This window comes from Lutra lutra, chromosome 7, assembly GCF_902655055.1.
Source record: "Lutra lutra chromosome 7, mLutLut1.2, whole genome shotgun sequence".
Classification (NCBI taxonomy): Eukaryota; Metazoa; Chordata; class Mammalia; order Carnivora; family Mustelidae; genus Lutra; species Lutra lutra.
Genome location: NC_062284.1, coordinates 17634919 through 17660390, shown reverse-complemented (window position 1 = coordinate 17660390; position 25472 = coordinate 17634919). Strand labels below are relative to the sequence as shown.

General features: G+C 34.4%; 1 protein-coding gene across 9 annotated transcripts in view; it reads right to left on the bottom strand.

Moving 5' to 3' along the window:
- The window catches only part of MEF2A (myocyte enhancer factor 2A), a 161256-nt gene that overhangs the window by 116949 nt on the left and 18835 nt on the right, over positions 1-25472 (bottom strand). For 8 of the 9 annotated variants that reach the window (XM_047739149.1, XM_047739150.1, XM_047739147.1 and 5 more), the window contains exon 2: positions 13446-13531. The exons of the other annotated variant lie outside the window; for it this stretch is intronic. The gene's annotated coding sequence lies outside the window, so the exon portion shown is untranslated. The remainder of the gene's footprint in view (positions 1-13445; positions 13532-25472) is intronic. 9 annotated transcript variants of the gene reach the window in all.

Below are 25472 nucleotides of genomic sequence, written 5' to 3'. Positions count from 1 at the left end.
TCTTCTGAGGTCAGCTGTGCACTGAATTGCAGAAGGAAAGGTCACTTACCCACTTCCCTAATATCTACAAGTATGCATAGCTATGTTAGACATTAACGTATGCTGTATTCATTCAGTAGCCACAATAATTCTGTGGGGCAGCTATCATTTGCTCTTTTTCCTAGATGAAGCAACTAGGTGCCAAAATGTTAAGTACTCTTGCGAAGTCACAGGAGGAGAGAGAGTTGAAATTCTGGCTCTAATGTCATGTATGGTACAACAATACAGCATCACCACGGTTACTATTTAGGCAGCCTAAAGAAAGGCTCTCAGTCAAAAATGTCATAGGGACACATTTAGATGGTCATAATCCCTCATTAAATAAGGTGAATTACAAATCTTTGAGGAACCATGCAACTCCAATGTCATGAGTCTACGCTACTTTTCAGTAGCAGAGTTGGGGAAATTTCTGAACTGTGCATGGCTGCACGAGAGAAACTAGAGATGTGAAAGAACCACAGGTTGCACTGTGTCCTTCCCAGTTCCAACAACAGAGACCAATTTACTTGCCATTACAATGGGCTGTCAAAATACAAAGGTCATGAGCAGTTCTCAGCTAACTCAGAGAGTTCTGACCTTCTAAAAGGCCTCTCTCTCTCAACCCCTCCTGTTCTGTACAGTGATGGTAATACCCTTCCCCTCCTACCAAAGATAGATTTTAAACATTTGCAAAGGAACTGCAGCTTCTGTCTACTTCCCACTACTCCTCCCACCTCAAGGTGACCTAAATAAACAAATAAGAGGATAATAATAATAATAATAATATAAAAATAATAATAAATAATAAGATATCCAAGCATCTCAATGCTTGGGAGAATTAAAGAATCACAATTTCTGCATTACCAACACACAGGTCTGGTCCGGAAGAAAGGGGACAGTAGGTGAGTGCAGTTAGAATGAGATTCTCTCAGTTGCTACCTCTGCTTACTATTTGTGCACAAAACAATAATAACTATAGATTTTAATAATGGAGTAATAAAACTCATTGATTTAATGTACCAGTTCTCAATTTAATGAATACTAGATTCAACTGGAGAGCTAAAACATATTTTGCATGCATGAACTTACCCTAACCCCACAATAAAACTATCAAATCATAATTGAGATTAATGCCCAAGCAAGAGTAATTTTTAAAAGCTCCACAGATTATTATGATACACATCTCTAGTTCAGAGAAGATGTTTTATTATATTACATCACAAAACTCCTTATTCATTCAAACACTGATTGGCTATGTATGGAGAGTAAAGTGACAAAATCACATAAAGGAGTAAACTATTAGATTTATACACTGCATTTAACACACACATAAATACTCATTTTCATTAAGAAATACCTTCTCTCCCATTTCTTTGAATTACATGGCTTTCTTAATCTTTTTCTTTTCCCCCACATTTGATAAAGAAGGATATTAGAAGAATTTTATATTCTTCTTATTTCATCAATGATGGGGAAAAAGTTTACACAAACCAAAAAGCGGGGAAAACATATGTACTGGTTTAACTGGGACAGCTGGCTTTATGTGTATCTTGCAGGTTACTTAATTATAACTTATATAATTTAATTATAATTATTAAGTGATACCCCTCACTCTCAAAAACATCCTGGTTTGATAATAAATTTGATCAGAAGTAGGCCACTCTTTTCATTTCTATGTGATTTTTAAAAATTGAGGTATAATTCACATGTCATAAAATTCACCTTTTAAAGTATACAATTCAGAGTTTATTTGTCTTAGTATATTCACAAAGTTGTACAACCATCCCCACTATCTTAATTCTAGGATATCTTTGTCATCCCCAAAAGAAATTCAATGCCAATTAACTATCATTCCTCATTCCTCCCTCTCCACAACTCCGAGCATTTACTTTCTGTCTCTATGATTTGCCTATTTGAGATATTTCAAACAAATGGAATCATACAATATGAAGCCTTTTTTGTCTTCTTTCACTCAGCACAATGTTTTCAAAGGTCATCTGTGTTAAGTATTATCAGTACCTTGTTCCTTTTTTGGCTGAAAAATATTGTATTTTATGGAAATACCACATTTCGTTTACCCATTCAACAGCAGATGGAAATTTGAGTTGTTTCCACTCTTATGAATAATGCTTTGAACATGCGTGTGTGTGTGTGTGCGCGTATGTGTGTGTACATGTTTTCAATTCTCTTGAATATACAGCTCGGAGCAGAACTGATGGGTCATATGGTAACTCTATGTAATTGAATCTGGGGAGTGCTGCAATCTTAATAATATTAAGTCTTCCAATCCATAAACAGAGTAATCTGTCTTTGCATTTATTTAGGTCTTCTTCAATTTCTTTCAATGATATTTTGTGTTTTTGGTGTACATGTGTTGCACTTCTTTTAAATTTACTCCTAAGTACTTTATTCTTTTGATGCTATTATTAATAGAACTGTTTAATTTCATTTATAGATTTCACTGCTAACATTCTGCATCATTCTTGATTTTAAGAACTTTCAATGATAGGGGCACCTGGGTGGCTCAGGCATTAAGTATCTGCCTTCAGCTCAGGTCATGATCCCAGGGTCCTGGAATCAAGCTCCACATTGGGCTCCCTGCTCAGTGGGAAGCCTGCTCCTCCCTCTCCCAATTCCCCTGCTTGTGTTCCCTCTCTCAATGTGTCTCTGTCAAATAAATAAAAATCTTAAAAAAAAAAAAAAAAAAGAACTTTCAATGATATAAAAAAGTAACTAGAAAAGTTAACTGTAGGGGCACCTGGGTGGCTCAGTGGTTAAGCCTCTGCCTTCAGCTCAGGTCATGATCTCAGGGTCCTGGGATCGAGTCCCACATCGGGCTCTCTGCTCTGCAGGGAGCCTGCTTCCTCCTCTCTCTCTCTCTGCTTGCCTGTCTGCCCACTTGTGATCTCTCTCTGTCAGATAAAATCTTTAAAAAAAAAAAAAAGAAAAGTTAACTGTATTTAAGTATAAATACCATGGATCCTTGAATTATGATCTATGTAAAACAGGAAAAAAAAACTGACCTAAGCAAGCAAGAAATGCTATTGGCTACCCACTTTGCTAAAAGAGCTTTTTGAAAAATCAGAATCAAGCACTGTCAAATAATTTTAATCCCAATATCAGTATTGACCAATGCAACTATATTACACACACATACACATACACACACACACACACAATGCCCTATATATATTCCCTTACAAAATATACAAACAAAAAATCACTCATACTGTACAATAAATTTGTCAGACAACCTTGGGGGAAACCACCTTACTGTTAATTTTTAATACAACCAGAGGTTTTTGACTTATCAAAATTGGAATTATCTCTTTCAGTTACTTTTACTGGAAGAACATTCTCCTTCGTTCCCTTTAAAATAGGATGTTTTCATACGGCTTACAAACAATTAAATCCAGGCAAAAATTCAAATTCTAAATTAATTTAAGACTATCATTAAACTACTGTTTTATAGAAAATGACTAAAGCATTCCATTTCAGCCAGAATTGTACATGTTGTATCTAATTACACATTTTAAAAATACAATGATATGTTGTATGAACACAGTAACGGCCATTAGTCACTATTTAAAGAAATGATTCAACAAGGAAAACAAACTTTAGTTCAAATATAGAGCTAATACATTCATGGTCATCACTTGAAAATGCAGCTAAGTCGTAGTATGTAACTTTTTTTTTAAAAGATTTTATTTATTTATTTACCTGTCAGAGAGAGAGAGAGCGCGCAAGCAGGCAGAGTGGTAGGCAGAGGCAGAGAGAGAAGCAGGCACCCTGCCGAGCAAGGAGCCCGATTCGGAACTCGATCCCAGGACCCTGGGATCATGACCTGAGCCGAAGGCAGTGACTTAACCGACTGAGCCACCCAGGCATCCCTAGTATGTAACTTTCATAAAGGCAGAATGTGACCTACAAACATTAACACCTAATTTTATAAAGTTCTGATTTATATTGTTATAAACTTTAGGTAAAATTCAAAACACTACATCTCATTGAAGAAATAAGATCAACAAAAGCACAGACCACACTGAGAAAATAATCCCTGACCAACTAGAAAAGAAACTGTTTGAAGAACTCTGTGGGTACTAGGGCATATTCTGACCTGCAAATTCTAATAATATAAACCTATCAAAAGAAAGGAAAGAAATCATTATGACTCAAGGCCACTATGAACAATGCAGAGGTTGTACCTTGCACATGAGTGGCCAACAGAGAGCAAATGGGGACTAAAATCCAGCTTGTTCTCCACTTTCTAAGCACTGAATGCTCACAGAAGGCAGCATCCACCAAAAATTGGGAGATGAGCCTTTTACTAGCTTTGTAAAAACTAGCTGTGGCCTGGCTGTGACACCTCCAAATAACTCACTACTTGTTAGAAAGTTAAGACAACTCAAATATAGGATATTGGTGCCCCTACCTGAAATCATAATACCACAGTATCACTTCTTACTATGTTTTTATTTAGAATGTTTTAGATAAAATCATCAACAGAATAAATAATAAATAGGTTGGGGGAGGAGAGAAGTCATGTAAAAATCTTAAGAGTGATTTAAATATAGCATCTATCTTAATTTGGATTTATTTGATTAATAACAGGTTATATATTTTTATATGCTTTGACCCTATGCTTTTGGATGAGAGACATTTTAAAGCAAAATGCTAAAAAAATTTGAGAAGCTTAGGAATAAAATGTTAAGAGTCTATTCCCAGTAGGCTCTATTCCTATTAGAGAAATACAGACCTTGTTTTACACAACATGTAATGAAGTGCTAAAAATTGTGTATTAACAAATACTGGTCACTTAAGCATCTTAAATTCGCTACAGAAATTAAGTGATGGAAACTGGAAGTAATTTTTTTAATTAATATCACTCTCTTCATTTCATTGTACAGGGCATTAAAGATTTTCTAAATTGTGAGACTGTGCTTCCTTAAAGCAAGAAATACTATTATTTTAAAATGATATAAAATTATTAATCAAGATAAATAATCTAAATACTAACTAAAAAAGATACTGTAACTTCAAAAAATTTTATCAGAATGACCAGTCTATAAAATTTCTTTTACTTCTAGATATACCAATGAATTGTCATATGATTTTCAGTGACTCACTTACTACCTCACTCAATTCTACAAAGTGGAGCAAGAATATAGCTCAAACTCTTACAGAAAATTATGAGAATACCAGAAGGCATCCTCAGCTCCTTACAATTAGGCACAATATTATTAAAATCACTATTAGAAAGGACTATTAGAAAGGAGACATTGTAAACTGCCCTTATTAAGATTAAAGCCCATCCACACATAACCAGTCATTCCCAGATTAATTACACCCACATAAGAGCAATGTCCTGTCTTCAAACAGGACACGCAAGAGAAATAAAGGACACAGTTAAGGCAAAGTGAGGGAATGAAAACGAGATTCTAGTCTTTCAATCACCACCAACTTACTGTCCATATTAACATTCCCTTCATTTGTAAAATGCAGATATTCCAAATACTTTTTGGGCTGTCATAATAATTTCTGGAAAAACTGCTTTGCCAATAATTATATCTTGTATAGAGATGAATTATCATTACTAGAAACCATACCAATTCTCTATGCTATTTTTCAAATACTAGCTATTATTAAAAACTTTAAATCTTCTATCACCTGAATCAAACCTGTACATAAATGTTGTTTTATCTTTATTTATAAAGATGAATATGATTTATAAAGTATACCACTATACTCAGAATCAGAAAATTTCTTAATGAATGTGGAAAGGAGTTTAGAAATGTGGAGAGGCATGCAATGGAATTAGGAATTGGCATTTTTGGTGTTAACATATAATTGTTCAGAAACATAAATATACATATTTACTTGCTATATTTTTGTGTGTTTTGATTTTATTTTACAAAAATGGAATCACAAATTATGAATTCTTTGTTCCTGGCTTCTTTTGAGAAATGTATCTGCAAATTTCACCTGTGCAGCATGTAGCTGTACTTCATTCACTTTTATTTTTTAAAAGTATTGTGTTATATGAATAGATCACAATTTTATTTATTCAGTCAACTGCTGATGAACAATGTAATGAGTTTGAAGCTATTATAAATAACCCTGCCTCCAGGTTATTAACACATCTCTTAGTGTACATGCTCACATATTACTCTCAGGGATATACCCCTATAAAGAAATTACTGGGTCAGAGGGTATGCAAATATTAAAGTGTTTCCTAAACTGGTTGTAATAATATACATTCCCACCAGCAGTGTTTAATGAGTTTCCATAACTTAACATCCTCTCCAACACCTGTACTGTCTTTTTTTTAATTTTAGCCACTCCAGTGGTTATGATGAAGCCCCTTCAGTTTTAATTTATATTTCTCATATTACTAATGAGGTTAAACACATTTTTCCCATGTTTCTTGCATATCTGGATTTTTTATGAACTGTCTTTTCATGACTCTTGTCATTTTTCTATTGTCTCTGTCATACTGATTTGTAAAAGTGCTTTGAATATTCTGATACATGCTTTTTGTCTGTTACATATATTGCAAATATGTTCTTCCACTCTGGTTTGCCTCAATATTCTCCTATTGGTAATTTGGCAAGAATAAAATTTCTTAATTGTAAGGTAATAAAATGTATCAATTGTTTTATTTATATTAGTAATTTTTACTTCTTTTAAAGAAATCTTTGCCTGGGGCACCTGGGTGGCTCAGTGGGTTAGAGCCTCTGTCTTCAGCTCAGGACATGACCCCAGGGTCCTGGGAGTGAGCCCCGCATCGTGCTCTCTGCTCAACAGGGAGCCTGCTTCTCCCTCTCTCTCTGCCTGCCTCTGCCTACTTGTGATCTCTGTCAAATAAATAAATAAAATCTTAAAAAAAAAAGAACATATTCTCCCTATACTAACCTCTAAACTTTTAAAGTTTAGTCTTTCACACTGAGATGTACAAATCAATCTTAACTTGATTTTTGCCAGTGGTATGGAAGATGAGTAATTTTTTTCTATATGGATCACCAGTTGTTCTAGTATCATCTGTTAAATAGTTCTTTTCCTACTACTCTACAGTGCCAGTGTTGTCAAAAAGCATACATCCATGTACATATACACTGGCCCTCTTCCAGGCTCTTTATTTCTTTTGTTTATCCTTGTGGCATTATTTCATGAAAGTAATTATTACAGATTTATAAGTTATGAGTAAAGAAAATCCTTCTGCTTTGATCTTTTCTTGCAAGAATATCAAAGTTATTCCTGAGCCAAAAAATTTCCTTCAAAACACAAAACGAAAACAGATGAACTAATGAAAATTTTATAATATTGGTTAAGAGTAACATCGAGAATAAGCCTCAAATGGGCATAGATTGTAACACTGAGAAAGATATAACCTTAATGGGCAACTAAATATATAGGGTTACCGATATAGAATGTTCTGGACCAATACAAACAAACAAAAACACCTCAGAGGGATTCAGCTGATGCCAAGTAACTTACATGAATACAAAAACAAAGCTCTCCTCTATGTAAAATAATGCAAAAAATTTCTTTGCTCAACAATCTCAACACCACAATGTCCAGCATCCAAACAAAAATTATAGAGAATGAAAAGAAACAGGAAATGGGCCCCATATGGAGAAGAAAAGTCAGTCAGTATAAAGAAACCCAGGAATGATAAAGTTAAAGGAATTAACAGACGAGGGCATTAAAACAATGATTATAAATAAGCTTTAAATGTTAAAACAGGTAAAGGAAAACAGTAACATGATGAGAAGAGAAATGGAAGAAATAAAACTTCTACAGATAAAAAATAATTATCAGAAATAAACACACTGAATGAGATTAAGAACAGATAACATATTGCAGAAAAAAAAAAAGATCAGCGAACCTAGAAACATGGCAATATCAATGATCCAAAAAGAAAAAAGAGAAAAAAATACAAAGTACAAGTGCTGAGACAATATCAAATGTATGAAATTCTCTCCTCCACTTCAAAAAAACAAACAAAAAACCCAACCCTGAGATGTGATATTTGAAGAAACAGTGCCAATATTTTTCCAAACTGGGGGGGGACAAAAACTCAAGAAAACCTAAGAAGGATTTTCTCAAAGAAAACCATACTAAGGCACATCATAATCAAATGACTAAAGCACAATCATTGAAAAAGTCTTAGACCAGTCAACAAAATAGAAAAATTAGGGGTGGCAGAATAAGAAAAACAGCAGTCTTTGTATCAGAAACTACACAAGTTATTTCAGAAAAGATTTCACAACATATTACCAAAGACAAAGAAGGACATCAAGATACAGAATTCATCAAGAATATAGAAAAAAATAAATATGCATGCAACTAATATTAGAGCTTCAAAATACATGAACCAAGAAGTGAAGGAAAAACAGACAAGTCCACAACTAAAGCTGAAGATTTCTTACTCCTCTCTCAGCAATTACTGAAAGAAAATCAGAGGGATAAATTTTGAAAAAAACTATCAACCAATTTGACCCAATTAACATTTTTAGAAAGTTCTACTCTGCAAGAGCACAATACACATTCTTCTTAAATACACACAAAACATTCACTAAAACAGAAAACATTCTGTACTTTATAATACTTAAAATATGTTCTTGGACCACAACATAATTAAATTAAAAACAAAGAAATGGCGCCTGGGTGGTTCAGTTGGTCAAGCATCTACCTGCCTTTGGCTCAAGTCAAGATCCCAGGATCCTGGGATCAAGCCCCAGGACATGCTCTCTGCTCTGTGGAAAGTCTACTTCTCCCTCTCCCCCTGCCTGTGTACACTCTCACTCTCTCTGTCAAATACATAAAATCTTAAGAGAGAAACATATCTAAAAAATTAACCAAATATTTGACAATTAAGTAGATCCAAAAAAATCACAAAGGAATTTAAGAATTCTTTGAACTCTATGTAAATGAACACAAAACAAACTTTGTAAAATGCAGAAAAAGGAAAATTTTAGCTAATAAGTGCTCCTTTAGAAAAAGAAGGACAATCTCTAATACCAGAACAAAGGAGTGGATATCACTATAAATCCTTCAAACATTAAAAAGAGTAATAAGGAATTACAATATGCAACCTTATGCTAATAAATAAGGCAATTCACCTGAAATGGACAAATTCACCTGAAAGACACAAACAACTGAAGCTTGTTCAAGAATTACTATAATCTGAATAGCCCTAATCAAAGAAATTGAGTTCATAGTTTAAAACCTTATAAAAGGGATGCCTGGGTGGTTCAATCCTTTGGCTCAGGTAATGATCCCAGGGTTCTGGGATCAAGTCCCATATCAGGCGCATTGCTCAGACGGAAGCCTGCTTTCCCCTCTACCTGCCACTCCCCCCACTCATTCTTTCTCCCTCTCTATGTCAAATAAATAAAATCTTTAAAAATAAATAAATAAGTAAAACCTTCCCACAAAGAAACTCCAAAACCAGAGGTCTTCATTACTGAATTCTACCAAACAATTAAAGAAGCAATAATACCAAATGCATGGCAACTTTTCCAGAAGACGACATCTTTTCAACTCACTCTTATCCAAATACAAGATGCAGACAAAACATTACAAAAAAGAAAACACTACAAACCAGTATCTACTATGAGCACAGATGAAAAAAAGTTAACTAAAGTTTAGCAGATTAATCCAGCAATATATAAACAGTAACAAGTCAAGACCAAGTGGAGATTATCTCAGAAATGCAAGACTTCTTAGTTTGATATTAAAAAAAAAAAAATCAATGTAATTAACTACATTAACAGGTAAGAGAGAGAAAAAAAAAAAAAACCATGAGCATCTCAATAGTGTGGAAAAACTGATAAAAATTCAATACTCCTTTACGACAAGAAAAAAATTCTCAACAAGCTATGAATAAAAGAGAACTTAATCTCACAAAGGGTATCTGTTAAAAATCTGTAGTTAACATCATACTTAGTGGTGAAAAACTGAATGTACTTGACCGAACATCAGGAGTAAGGCAAGAATGTCAGCTTACCACTTCCACATTGCACTAGGACTACTAGGCAGTGCAATAAAGCAAGCAAAAAAATAAAAGGATAAAAAATTTAAGGGAGTCTTTATTCACAGACAAGACGATAGTCTACACAGAACATCTGAAGGACTATAAAAAAATACCACTAGAACAGGGAGCCTGGATGGTGCAGTTGGTTAAGCATCCAATTCTTGGTTTTGGCTCAGGTCGTGATCTCAGGATGAGATGGAGCCCCGTGTCTCTCCCCCTTTCCCCCTGCCCCTCCCACTCATGCCCTTTTTTTTGTCTCACTCTCTCTCTAAAAAAATAAACAAATCTTTTTTAAAAATGTTACTATAACTAATAATGAGCTTGGCAGAATCACAAATTATAAAGTCTAATAAAAAATCAATTATAAGTCCACATACAAACAACTGAAAACTGATTTTCTTTACATTACCACTTAACATAACATAAAAATTTAAAAGAGAGATCAACATAACAAAATAGGTGTAATATGTTTACGTTGCAAACAGAACTCTAAGAAAAACTAAAGACAACTTAAACAGAGAGAGGTACCAAGAAGATTCAACATTCTTCGCAGGTCAATTCTCCCTAGTGTAGCCTCTAGGATAAAAACATTCACAACTGAAATCTCATTGACCTCTTTGTAAAAACTGACAAGCTGATTCTAAAATACACGGAAAGAAAGGATGCAGAGTACAAAAACAACTTTGGGAAATAGAAAAACAAGGATAGAGGATGTACAATACCTGATTTTAAGACTTACTACAAAGCTACAGTAATCAAAACAGTACAATATTGCCATAAATAGATATACAGATCAATAAAATGAAAAAGTCCTAAAAAAAAAAAAAAAAGACCCACATAAAATGGTCAGTTGGCTTTCAACAAAGTTACCAAGGTAATTCAACAGGAAAAAATACAATCTTTTCAAAATTGCTTCTGGAAAAATTTGATTTTTATATGCAAAGAAATAAATCTTATCCCTTACCTCATACCATAACAAGAATTAACTCAAAAGTGGATCACAGACCTAAAACATAAGAGCCCAATGCAGTTCCAAGACACAAGGGAGAGGAAAAAAGGTAGAAAAAAAAATTTGCCCAATCTCTGTACCAGCCTCCCCAATTTCTACCCTACCCCAAATTAGGACAGAATTATAGGGAAAACTAATATGAAGCTCTTTAGTCAGCACATGAATCTATTCAAAAGGAAAGCATTACTCTAAGTACTCAGAGTAACTCCTAAGCAAGTACTTATTAACTCAAGTACAACTCTCAGAGCCATAGAAGCCTGCCATGAAGAATAAGACACTGTATACATCCATACATGTAGAGCCTAGTGGAAGAAGCATCATAAAGGATTTCATTAAGTTTAAACAGGTCCCAAAATATAACAGCTGAAGTTGTGCCCACAGCCATCCCTGAGGTTCACAGAAGGTACAGAGTTCTGAACTATAGGCATCAAGATGGCTAAAATTCCTATAGTGCTTTTAGAACTCAAATCACTTAGTTTCAAACAGTTAGTGGACAAAAGAAATGTAAATAAGATAAAAAGAAAAAACAAATATTCAAAGATTTACACAACACTAATCAAGGTTTATATTTAAAAATGGGAATTAGAGGGGCACCTGGGTGGCACAGTGGGTTAAAACCTCTGCCTTTGACCCAGGTCATGATGGGGTCTTGGGAGAGAGCCCCACATAAGGTTTTCTGCTCAGCGGGGAGCCCGCTTCCCCCTCTCTCTCTCTGCCTGCCTCTCTGCCTACTTGTGATCTCTGCCTGTCAAATAAATAAAATATTTAAAAAATTAAAAAATAAAAAATAAAAATGGGAATTACACTCTATTTTTCCCATCCTGCCTGTGTATACAAGTTCTGGCCTGAAGGATACTTTGCTTCAATTGAAAAAATTATGCCTTTTCTCCTACTTCCCCAAGCTGAAAGATATCATAAAATGGACACTTCCTCTGTCAAAGTTTTAAAAGAAAAATATATAAACATAAGAAACTGGTATCATGGGGTGCCTGACTGGCTCAGTCTGTTAAGCGTCCGACTCTTATTCAGCTCAGATCAAGATCTCAGGGTTGTGAGATAGTGCCCCACATTGGGCTCTGCACTGGGCATGGAGCCTACTTAAGATTCTCTCTCTCCCTCTACCTCTGGCCTTCCCCCTTCCCGCCCTCCCTCCCTCTCTACCTCTCCCCATCCCTCTCTCTCTCAAAAAAATGAAATAAAAATTTAAAAATAAAAAATTTTTAAAAAGAAACTAGTATCACAACAAAGTACTTTAACAAAGAATTCATTTTATAAGTCGTAAGTTTTTAATACCACTTAATACCCAAAAAATTTTACACTTTATGTTAAATAAAACTGTTCTTAAAACAAGTACAAAAAATAAATGTCAAGTACCACTCCCTTTTCTTACTGAGATAATCATCAGGCAAAATCCATGAGGTCTAATATTTATTTAAAATGTTAATGTTAAAATACATCAAAAACTATCCCCTACTAGCATTTTTCAAAATTTTATTATTTCAAATATTCTGGTATTAATGTAATTAACTTCTTTTCCATTTTGAATAAGGAGGAATTCAGATAAAGTTTCAGTCAAGAAAACTTTTTTTTTTTGACAGAGAGAGATCACAAGTAGGCAGAGAGGCAGGCAGAGAGAGAGGGGGAAGCGGGCTCCCTGCTGAGCAGTGAGCCCCATGTGGGGCTCGATCCTAGGACTCTGAGATCATGATCTGAGCCAAAGGCAGAGGCTTTAACCCACTGAGCCACTCGGGTGCCCCCATGAAACTTTTGAAGAGCACTATACATCTTACAATCTGGAACCATGAGCCTAGACCACTGTAAGTTTTTAAGTCAAACACCCTACTCAGAAGCTTTGCAAATATGCACCTATGATTTAAGGAGGCAAATTCAAGTTACAAATGTTAAGTCTACATTTTTAAAATATCTCTTAACTCTGCTTAACTTTTTTCTTTGACCCTTCCTGAGATATTTCAAGAAATATTTGTACACTTCATCTTTCATTTGAACATCTTTCTCAGCTTATATCTAACTCATGTCCTCAAATCCATACTTTCTTCTATTTATTGTTACAGAAAATATAGACTTCAGGTTTTTTTTCTTTTTTTAAATCTTTTTTTTTTAAATGATATGGAAGATGAAGTGAGAATGATGAAAAAGTTAGGATTATCTTAGTGGTATCGGATAAAATATATGAGAAACTGTCAGTGTACAACAGAATGCACTTCAAATGGACATTATAAATTCCCTTAATTAATCTACATTAAGCCACAAAATGAACTCCAAAAAGACTATTATTCAAGCTCACAAGACCGTCTGATTTTAAGAAAGGAAATAATTTCCATTGTGTTTATTTACTTCATAACATAATGAAAAATATCTTACTAGAAATGATATATCAGCAAGAAAGTGCACTTCATATGATCCTCGCAGAAAATTATTCTTTGCTCCTTTTTCACAAAATGCAATTCCTAAAGAAAAAAAAAATGAGATGGGTAAGTGTTATTAACTCCAAAATTGAATTAAATATGTTTTGTCATTATAAATTCCAACTCTCAACACTATGCCCGGCAGATAGCTCCACAAATACTTGCTGAAAAATAGGAAAATAAATTTTTAAGTCATTTGTGGTATTTGCCTAATAAAAACATAATGTTAGCCAACGGAGAATTTCTAATGTCACTAACCTATTTTTTCAGTAAGTACTACTTAGATGTTCAGTAATATTCTATAACTCCCTAGATTCACAAATTGGGTTTCCTAGGTCCCATTTTCCTACACTCTACATCACATGATACGCTTTATATTTACCTTGTACACACAGCCTACTGAATGTGTGCTTTGCTAAAATAATTGGAAGTATTCACTGTATTATGTTCTCATTTATAAAAGAAAATTGTCAGAGGGTCAGTGATCTGCATTGCCGTAAAATATGTTTGTATTCAAATACATGTACGCTTGTAGCTCTGTCTTTTAAAAGGTAATAACGAAATGAAAATAATGAACATAAGATTGCCAAAATGAACATAAAACTGATGTCGATAATTCATATTTAAAAAAGGAACACTGGTGAATACTAACCAAGGATCAGTACATAAAGAATAATCCAGTTTGCTTTGAATAACAGTAAGGTATTTAGGTATAAAGGAAAGATGGTAAAAGCCCCTCCCCTCAGTCCCCACCTTCCTCACCCAGATTGGCCAGGACTAATTATGATGTTGTTAATCCAATAATTTAGAATTGCATGACTGGATAATTCTACCAACTCCCAAGTAAATCTGCTACATCAAATAAAAATAGAATTTCTCCATGGAAATACTGGTCTTTAGAATATGATTCAGCAATATTAATTACTGTGATACTATAATTTTATTTCCATTTCAAATCAACACCTTCCCTAGAGGGGAAAAAATACAAATTGCCAAATATTCTTTTTGTATTAATGAATTAAGTATTAAAAGCCTGAACTTTTAAGACATATACACACACAAATAAGCTTTTTTTGCAAGGTTAAAAAGAGCTTGCTTTAAAAAGCCAATTTCAGCTTTTAATCTAATTACTGAAATAAAGAAAAGAAAAAGAGCTCCTTAAAAACAGTTTCATCACCAACTTCTAAAATCAAGTAATTCAAAGTGGAGCTGTTTTTTTATGGGTTCTCAAATTAAAGTTTAGCAATTTGACCCATAGTAAATAACCAATTAAACACAAATCTGAGCAGCACCTGATTGGCTCAGTCGGTTTAAGCACCTGCGTTGGGCTCAGATCATGATTCCAGGATCCTAGGATTGAGTCCCATATCCAGCTCCTTGCTCAGCAGGGAGCCAGCCTACTTTTCCCTATGCCTGCTACTTCCCCAGCTAATCACAATCTTGTGGTCTCTCTCTCTCTCACTCTTTCTCTGACAAATAAACAAAATCTTAAAAATAAATAAATAAATACAAATGTCCTGTTATATTTTCTTACATCAAAAATTCATTTTCAGTTCTATAAATGAATTGTTATTGGAAACTTGTGTTTTGTACGTAGTTCTCAATTTCTAAAAGGAAATATTTAAAAAATCAAATTCTTTTATAATAATCTATAATGAAACATACTCTAACCTTCAAAATAAAACCAAAACTAAAATGTTAGTGCTACATCCAGTTATCATTAAATTTCATATATTAAATCTCCAAATCTCATTGCTTCTGTCCAGGCAAGGGCTAGACAACCTGCATCTCCAATTGCTATTCCTTCCAAATCTGATCCCGTGATCCCCACCAACCTCCTAGCTAGCCCCCTCTACCTATTTTTTTTTTTTTTTTTTGAGAGGGAGTGGCTTGCATTCATATAAGCAAGCGGGTTGGGGAGATTTAGCAAAGGGAAAGGGAGACAGAGACTCCTAAGCAGGCTCCACACCAAGCGTAGAACCAAACCTGGGCCCACTGCATAACCCTGAGATATGACCTGAGCCAAAATCAAATCAGACACCCAACTGAGTCACCCAGTCCCTCCATTTCTAATCAGCCTACATTGTTGGTAATCTGGACATCAAGCTCTGTAATTCTGCTCAAATGTTCACCTATGCTAGAAACAGTGTTCCCCCATCTCTTAAACAATCTTCCCCAGTTTAACGGCACCTTCTGTGACAGCAACCTCAGGAATACTCTTACCACCACAATCACTTCTGGGAGGGGGGGGAATAAAATCATACTTCGTTTTGTTTAAGTATGAGCCTCTTCTATACTTTGTGTTTTTTTTTTTTTTTAGAGAAAGAACTTCGTGCATTTTTATATCCCCAATATCTAGTTACTATTTGGAATAGAATTCAATATAGTCCATTCAGAAAATATTTACTGAGTATCCAATATACTCCAGACACCTTTCTAGGTGCTAGTGATAAATCTCTACATCTATGACTGATCTCACGGAGCTTACATTCTAGTTGGGGAAGCCTACATCACACAATGAATGAGGAATATGTAATATACAGCAGTTATATGAAGTCCTTAATTAAAAAAAAAAAAAAAGAGAGAGAGAGAGAGAGCAAGGAAGTAAGTACTATCATACGGGATTAAGATTTGAGAAAGACCTAATGAGATGATGACAATAACAGCAACTGCAACAGCAGTATTTATCATATGCTAACCAGTATCCTAACTGCTTTATGTGCAGTTAGGAACAGCAACAAAGGCAAGCCAACAATAATCTCACTATTATCCTCAAAAGGAAACTGAAATACTAAGAAGGTACCTACCAAGGTCACATAGCAAAGTCAGTAAAGTTGTCTAACGCGGGCATGCTTTTAACAGTTATGCACAACCAGAGTTCAGCTCACTTTTTTTTTTAAGGTTTTATATATTTATTTGTGAGAGAACAAGCGAGCACGAGCAGGGGGAGAGGAAGAAGGAGAGGACGAAGCAGACTCCTTGCTGAGCAGGGAGCCCAACTCTGGTGGAGCTCAATCCCAGGACTCTGAGAACATGACCAGAGCCCTGAGCCAAAGGCAGATGGCAAACCAACTGAGCCACTCAGGTGCCCCCAGTTCATGCTTTTGTTAAATGATTTAAATATGTGAAAAACTGAACGCATACTAAAGCAATGGATTCAAAAGACAGAAAAGCAAATCTCAGAGGACTGATACATTTGAGCAGCTTCAGTATATTAATACCTATTTATGACAGATACCCTGACAATAGGTGAGTGTCTGCTGTGAACAAAAATGATAAACACTGACAACTTCTCAATAACTTTTAAAATAAGTTTTAAGTTTCTATATGATAATTACCAGAGCCAGAAATTACACAAGACAATATCACAAAAATCACATGGATACGTCTTTTAAAGAAGTACTCTGAAACAAATAAAAGCAGTGTAGACACTATCATTCCAATAATAGTTAAATGTCAAATATCAGTTTATACTGTGACACAAGTTACTATCAACTTCCAATTTTCCATATTAACAAGAAGGGTTAAATGAAATGACTGATTCAAACTCCTCTTTTAAAATATCTCAACTACATTTTACAAAGCAAATAGATAACACTTAATTGCTGATGATAACTGAAGACCTGAATGACCCAAGAAAATCCGCTCCCTAATGCCTTCTCTTGCTATACTAGCTTGTTAATTATGTGCTTAATCAGTGAATGCCAATAAATTAGAAAGCAAAATGAAACAAAGTGCTCCTGACATGGTATTAACAATCCCAGTATCAAGTCTTAAGGGCCTAAAATTCTAAGCATCTCCTCAAGTCTTGATAAAAAAAAAATTCAACCTAATCATGAAGAAAATTTCTGCTTTATGTTTGAACTTACCAAATTTCACTGAATACCTCTGCCCTGAGTATAATGCAGTGTGAAAGAAAAGAGGTTTATATATGAAAACAGCTTTTAAAATCAATCCAGATTAAGGGGAAAATTAAACAGGCAATAACCAAAAATAAGTCTATAAACACAATAAATGGTGCATATTTGCTCAAATATTAATTTCATTTTGTAATCAAAACTTAGGTTTAGGGGCGCCTGGGTGGCTCAGTGGGTTAAAGCCTCTGCCTTCGGCTCAGGTCGTGATCCCAGGGTCCTGGGACCGAGCCCCGCATCGGGCTCTCTGCTCAGCGGGAAGCCTGCTTCTCCCTCTCTCTCTCTGCCTGCCTCTCTGCCTACTTGTGATTTCTGTCTGTCAAATAAATAAATAAAATCTTAAAAAAAAAAAACTTAGGTTTACCAACAACAGTGTTTTTAATTCAAGGGAGAGTCAGTTTTCACACCTGGGCATCAAACTACTCATGCCTTAAAAAGATTTTTGGTACCAACCATGATGTAGTAACTTAGCAGGAGACATGCTCTCCCAATGAACTCAACTAGAAAACTGATCAGATATATAAAGCTGTAATTTTAAAACACTGGACACCAAGCAGCTGAGCACTGTGATACCTGAAAAAATGAAAGTGTCCCCTACATACTCCGTATCCAGAGTCCAGAGGGCAATGCAGGAATGGGAAGCCAAGCAGAATATGATGGACTCGGTGAATAAAAGAGACACACACTGAAATTTAGGGAGGCTGAAGTAATGGGGATTTGTAGATTAGAGGAGCAGAGAAGATGGAGCTAAAGAGAAAGCATTCCTGAAATCTGTAGAGGTTTCTAGAGCAATTCTGCCCAAAAGAAACAACATGAACACATTTTAAAGGAAAATGAAGCAGATAAAACTAATTTTAACATAATTCATGTTAACCCAATATGCTCAAAATATTACCATTTCAGGATTAATTGATATAAAAAATAGGTATTTACATTCTTTTTTTCTATAATAAGTTCCTGACATTCAGTGTGTTTTATACTTACAGCATATTTAAATTCAAACTAACTACAATTCAAGCTCTCAAAAGCCACAATGTGGCTAAATGCTATCAAATACTTGATAATGCAGTTTCTTCAATATAAAGCTGTGTATTAGTAAAGTGAAACTCTACAAAGCCAGGCAAGGAATAATGACCAAGCAGGCTCAAAAATTCCGAGATTACATAAAACTGGGGGATGTGCAAGTTCCAACCAAAAAGGAGAGAGACCTCATTGAAACCCGGGCAAATCAGTAGAAATGAATCAGAATCATCACTTAGTAACTGTGCTAAACTAGTTCTAGAGAAAAGGCTACATTCAATTTGCCAAAACAAAGATTAAAAACAAGCCTCAAAAGGTTCAAGCATACCCATAAGAAATATAACACCCTGCCAAAACAAAAATAAAACCTCTCCAGAGGAAATCAACAAAATCCAGACAACAGTGTGAGGAATCAATCAAAACTTACCAAACACAAGACAACAGAGAAATGTGTGGAAATCAACAAAGTCCAAGAGTCAATCAAAATTTACCAAACATAAGAAAATGGAGAAATGTACAACCCATACCAGAGCAAAAATCTGACAGAAGAAACAGACCCAGAACCAAGAGAGATGATATATTTAAAGACATAAACTTCAAAATATTACATATATGTTAGAGGATTTAAAACAAAAACAAAAACAAAAGACAATTATTTTGAAAAGAATTGATGGGGGCGCCTGGGTGGCTCAGTCAGTTAAGCATCTGCCTTCGGCTCTAGTCATAATCCCAGGGTTCTGGGATCAAGCCTCATGTTGTGCCCCACATTGGGCTCCCCGCTCAGCAGGGATTCTGCTTCTCCCTCTTCCACTGCCCCTCCCCCCATTTGTGCACCTGTGCATGCTCACTCTCTTTCAAATAAATAAAAACTTAAAACAAAAAATAAAAGAATCAATGGATTTTTAAATTTGAGAAATGCAGTATCTCAAATAATCGACTGGAGAGACTTAGCAACAGATTAAAGCAGTGAAGGAAAAAGATCCCTACTTGAAGATACAAAATCAGAAAGCAAACAAAACAAACAAAAAAAAAAAAAAGAAAAGAGCATCAAGGACCTGTGAGAATATTAAGGGCAGTCTAAAAATGATAACTGGAGTCCTGGAGAGATGGGGATACAGAAAAACTATCTGAAGAAATAAGGACCAAAGAATTTCCAGACTTGACAAAAACTAAACCCACATATTCAAAAGACTCAGTGAACAAAAAACAGGTTAATCACAAAGAAATCACACCAAGTCATATAATTAATAATCAAATTCCAGAAATCTAATAATATAGATAAAGTCTTAAAAGCAGTCAAAGTCAAGGGAAAGACACATTACACACAGAGGAACAAAGATAAGAATTACCAGGTTCCTTGTCAAAAACAATACAAACAAATTTAAAACAAAGGAACAAAGCATCTGAACTGTTATAAAGAAGAAAAACCTGCAAATCAAAATCTACACAAAGCGATAAAATCCATCACAGGTGAAGGGGAAATAAAGACATTTTCAAACAAACAAAAGCTGAGAATGTTTGACCAGCAGGTCTCCACTACAAAAAACACTGAAGGAAGTTCTTCAGGAAGAAAAAGGATAGAATTTACAACAGAGTGAACCCTCATATAAACTATAAACTTAAGTCAGTAAAAATGCACCAATATTGGTTCACCAATTGAAACACATATATCACACAATTAACAATGCAAAACGTTAAATAATAGGCGACACTGCAGGGCCAACATGAGAGGGAGAACAGGGGAAGGGAAAGAGTAGAATATATGGTAAGTCTGTACTTTCTGCTCAGTTTTTCCATAAACCTAAAACTGTTCTAAGAAATAAGTCTATCAATTAAAAAATAGCAGATAGAAACTTCTACACAAAGGAAAACCAACAATGGTGAATATGTGAGTTTATCATGTATTTTCTTACCTTTAAATTTTAAAAAGATAATCTGACTGCATAAAGCAAAAGTAGCAGTAACATATAATAACCTGTAGAATGACAAAAACAGCAAAAAGGAAAAGGAAAAAACTGAAAATACATTGTAGTAAGGATCATTCATTATTCATAAAGTGATGAAAGTAGACTGGTAAGTTCAAGACTGCATGCTGTAAAACCCTAGAACAACTATTAAAAAAGAAAAACTAATAAAACTAATGAGCCAAGAAAAGAGGTAAAATAATATGCTAAAAAACAAGCAACCTCCCAAAATACAGAAAAAGAAACACGAAACAGAGAGAACAAATTTAAAAAAACACATAAAAAATGGTAGACTTAAATCCAATTAAATGAATAATGATGTTAAATATATACGGTCCTAATGGCCCAATTAAAGGTAGAGACTATCAGACTAGACTGGAAGCAGATATTGTTAGACTGGATAAAGTTATGTATCCCCCTTTAAACATGATATAGATTAAATATGAAATAGAAAGGGCTATATTAATGCAAGCATTAATCATAATAAAGCTGGAATGCCTATATTAGTATCAGACAAAGTACGTCATAAGAGAAGGACTATTACCAAGTACAAAGGAACATAAATCATAATGCTTAAAGTGTCACTTTATCAGAAATACAAAATAACCCCAAATGTTTATGCAGCCAATAAAAGAGTTTCAAAACATACAAATAATGAGAAAACTAAAAGGAGTAATAGATAAATTTACAATTATAACTAGAGAATTCTAGTCTCTCACAATCATCAGTAAAAAAGCAGATAGAAAATCTGCAATGATATATAAAACCTGAACATTATGAATCAGCAAAGTTGTTCATGTCTCTTGGTACAACAAGAGAGAACAGATGCTGAACCATAAAACAAAGGCACATATAAATGTATAAGAGTAAAATCAGGGGCACCTCAGTTGGTTAAGCGTCTGCCTTTAGCTTAGGTCAGCATTCCAGGGTCCCAGATTGAGCACCATGTCTGACTCCCTGCTCGGCGAGGAGCCTGCTTCTCCCACTCCCCTCCCCACTCATGCTCTCTCTCAAATAAATGAAATGTTTTTTTAAAAGAGTGAAATCATACAGAAAGGTTTTCTTTTTGAAGATCTAATTGGCTTTATTAAAGGATTCATCATGAGTCAGGCAGTCCCCCATGTACCAAGTAGAGATATACTCCCCAGAAAGTGTTTTCTGACCACAAAAGAATGAAAAACCAATAAAAGAAATATACTGGAAAATTTTCCAAGTCTCTGTAAATTAACAGATTTCTACATAACCCATAAATTAAAGAACTCATAAGGAAAATTTAAAAACACATGGAACTGAATGATAATAAAAATACATTATCTAATTATGTAGGGTGGAGCTAAGAATGCTTAGAAATTTACATCTTTTAAGTGCTTACATTAGAAAAGAATAAAGATTTAACAATCATGTTCTAAATTAGCTTCCACCTTAAGAAGCTGGGGGAAAAAAACAAATTAAACTTGGTGAAATTGGTAAAATAGATGAGAGACCAAAAATAAATAAATAAATAAAATAAAACCAATGAAAACAAAAGCTTGTTCTTTGAAAAGAACCCCTAGCTAGACTGGTCAAGAAAAGAAGAAAGACACAAATTGCCAACATTAGAATTGAAAGAGAGGACATTACTACAGATATTTCAAACATTAAATGTAGATTAAGATAATAGTGCAATTCTATGCCAATAAATTTGACAACTTAAATAGACAAAATTCCTTGAAACATGCAGATTAACAGAAAATTTATCAAAAGAAAGTCTGAATAACCCTCTAATTCAGAATTTTTTTAAGATTTTTACTTATTTGAGTGAGAGAGAGCATGTGCAGGGGAAGGGGCTGAGGGAGATGGAGACAAAGAATCTCAAAGCACACTCTCCACTGAGCAGGGTGCCTGACCCAGGTTTTGATCCCACAACCCTGAGATCATGACCTGAGCCAAAATCAAGTTGGAAACTTAACCAACTGAGCCACCCAGATGCCCCTAATTCAGAAATTTTAATTCAAAAATCAAAAGGCTTTCCACAAGGAAAACTCCAGACCCAGATAGCTTCCCCAGTGAATTCTTCAAACATCTAAAAAAAAGATACAGTATCAGTCTTACACAAACTCTTTTAGGAAAAAGAAGAGAGAGACAGTGCTTTCTAACATATTTAATAAGGCTGGAATAATCCCAACACTAAGCAAGGAGACCACAAGAAAAAGGAAAGATGTACTAATATCATTTGTTTATACAGATGCAAATATTATTAATAAAATATAAGCAGGTCAAATCCAGCAATATATAAAAAGCTAAACAGCAGTACAAGTGGGGTTTGTCTCAGGAATGCAAGGTTGGTTTAGATTTTGTAACTCACTACATCACCATACTAAAAAATTACTAATTTCAATAAATGTAAAAAAGCATCTATGCATGGTAAAATACCTATTTGTGGGAGAATGAAGGGGGACACCTCTCAACAAACTAAGCTTGAAGGAAACTTCTTCAAACCTAATGAAACACATCTACAAAAACCTACAGATAGCTGATGATAAAGGACTGATTTTTTTTCCTGTACAACTGGAAATAAAGCAAGGATGTACACTCTCATTATTTCTCTTCACCATTTTATTAAAAGTCCTAACAATCACAATAATGCAGCAAAGTGGGGGAAAAAAGGATCCAAATTAGAAAGGAAAAATAAAACAGCTTCTACTCACACATGACATGACAATATACACAAGAAATCCTCAAAAATATAAAATAAAGTGGCGGAAACTAGAAAGTGGGTTTTGCAAGGATATAGGATACAAGATCAGTATTTTTTATAAAGATCTTAATATATATTTTTAATTTCAAGTAAGGTCCATGCCCAACATGGAGCTTGAACCCACCACCCTGAGATCAAGAGGTGCATGCTCTACCAACTGAGCCAGCCCTAGATTAGTATTTTTTTAAATCAAATCTCTATAATGACAAATGCAAAGTTAATTTTTAAAAATACCATTCACTATAACATGAAATATTTAAAGATAAATTTAACAATATATGTGCAAGACTATTATCCTAAATACTAGAAAACACTGAGAAAAATTAAGGAAGACCTAAAAAAAATGGAGATATATATCATGTTCACAGATTCATACACTCAATATTATTGGGATACTGATTCTCCTCAAATTGATCTATAGATTCAACATAATCCCAATCAAAATACCAGCAAGTGTCCTTGTAGAAATTCACAAAGATATTTAAAAATAATATAGCTAAGACAATTTTGAAAAAAAAAAAAAACAACAGAAGGTGGAAGATACAGCATGCTGTATACACACACACACACACACACACACACCCCTAAATCAAGGGAACAGAATAGAGAATGCAGAAATAAATGCACATGGCCACTGATAGTCAACAAAGGCACTATAATAATTAAATGGAAAGAAGCCTTATCAACAAACAGCACCAGAACAAATAAATAAATCTTGATATTACCTCATAACATGCACTAAAATTAATTCAAAATGATCACAACCCTATGTGTAAAAGCTAAACTATAAAACCTCCAAAAGTAAACACAGGACAAAAAAATTTTCACTGCCCCATGTAAGGCAAAGACTATCAGACACAAAAGAATGCAAAACTGACAATATTAGAAAGTTGACAAACAGTACTTTATCAAAATTAAAACTTCTGCTCTTTGAAAGACATTAAGGAAATAAAAATCAAGCCACATACTGGTAGAAAATATTCAAAATACATTAATGAAAATGAAAAAAAAAAAAAAAAAGACTTTTACTTAGAACACATAAAATTCTCTTAGAGAGTTCAGGGGACACCTGGGTGGTTCAGTCAGTTAAGTGTCTGCCTTCAGCTCAGGTCTTGATCCCAGAGTCCTGGGATCAAGCCCCACATTAGGCTCCTTGGTCATCAGGGAGCCTGCTTCTCCCTGTACCTGCTGTTCCCCCTGCTTGTGTGCAAGTGCTCTCTTTATCTCACTCTCTCCCTGACAAATAAATCTTTAAAAACAACAACAAAAATCCCTTACAGTTCAGTAGTAAGTAGGCATACAACCCAACTAAAAATGGGCGAAAGAGCTGAACAAACATTTCACCAAAAAAGACAAATGAATACCCACTAAGCAAATGAAAACTATTTAAACCCATTACTCATCAGGGAAATGCAAAAAAAAAAAAAAAAAAAAAAACTGTAATAAAATGCCAGTATATAACCACTAGAATGACTAAACTTGAAAAGGCTAACAACGTGAAGTGTGGAAAAAATAAAGAAACTGCAACTTTCATTGTCAGTGGGACTGTAAAATCATATTACTTTGGAAAACAATTTCACAGTTTCTTATAAGATAAAACATACATTTATCATATGACCCAGAAATCTCATTCCTTGGTATTTACCCATGAAAAATGGAAATATACGTCCACACAAAGGCTTGTTCTCAAATGCACAGAGTAGCTTTATTCACAATTGGTCCAAACTAAAAACAACCAAAATATCCGTGCAAGATGAATGGAGAAACTGGTCTAGACATATAATAGAACATCAGGCAACACTAACAACTGGGCAGTGCTAAAAACAAACCACTTAATAGATACAAACATGGATGAATCGCAAAAACATTTTGGTGAAGAGGTAAAAAAAAAAAAAGCCAGACACTAGTATCATTTAATATCTGACACTAGAATTGAAAAAGAAAAAGAAAAAGATACTACTAAGGCCTTAAAAAATAGATTTTTAAACAAATAGTAAGTCACAAGAAACAGTAAGTCAGTAAAACTTTACAGAAGCAAGCATTTAAGGAAGAAAGGGATTTTAAGCACACATGAAACTAGGGACTGTTCCAATTAGAGGAGCTAAGAAAGAAAGATGACACAAATTTGAGTAGGTGTGAACAAAAAGAGCAAAGCAGAATGTAGGATGGACAGATGGGCCGAACACAATTATGCACTACCTTGAAAATACACAAGCATTTGAATTTAATAAGACAAAAAATGCAAAGATAAGAGAAAGGCAAGACTATCCTCTCAAATAGGATAATGCACAATTCTAGCCCCAGGGCTAATAGGGTTAAAAGGCTGGATTCATACACAATCCCCACTA